Consider the following 285-nt stretch of genomic DNA (forward strand, 5'->3'; position numbering starts at 1 on the left):
TTGCAGGTTATATCATTAATATCAGCAGATTCCTGCTCTTCATCCGAAAAAACACTAACCTGCAAGTGGAGGATCCCAGTCTAGCTAAGAGTTTAATAGACTTCCAGAGCAATCTAAAGGATATAAAAAAGAGAAACAACAAGAGTGTCAGACAGGAAATAACCAGAAAGAGGTACTTTACTTATTAAATGTTGGTTCAACTTGTACTTGCTTTTCTATTCAAACACATGAATGTTGCCTTTTGGAGGCTGATAGTATTGCTCTCTCTCCCCCAGACTAACACAG

The sequence above is a fragment of the Atractosteus spatula genome (genome assembly GCF_055471065.1).
Source record: "Atractosteus spatula isolate fAtrSpa1 chromosome 10 unlocalized genomic scaffold, fAtrSpa1.hap1 SUPER_10_unloc_4, whole genome shotgun sequence".
Lineage (NCBI taxonomy): Eukaryota > Metazoa > Chordata > Actinopteri > Semionotiformes > Lepisosteidae > Atractosteus > Atractosteus spatula.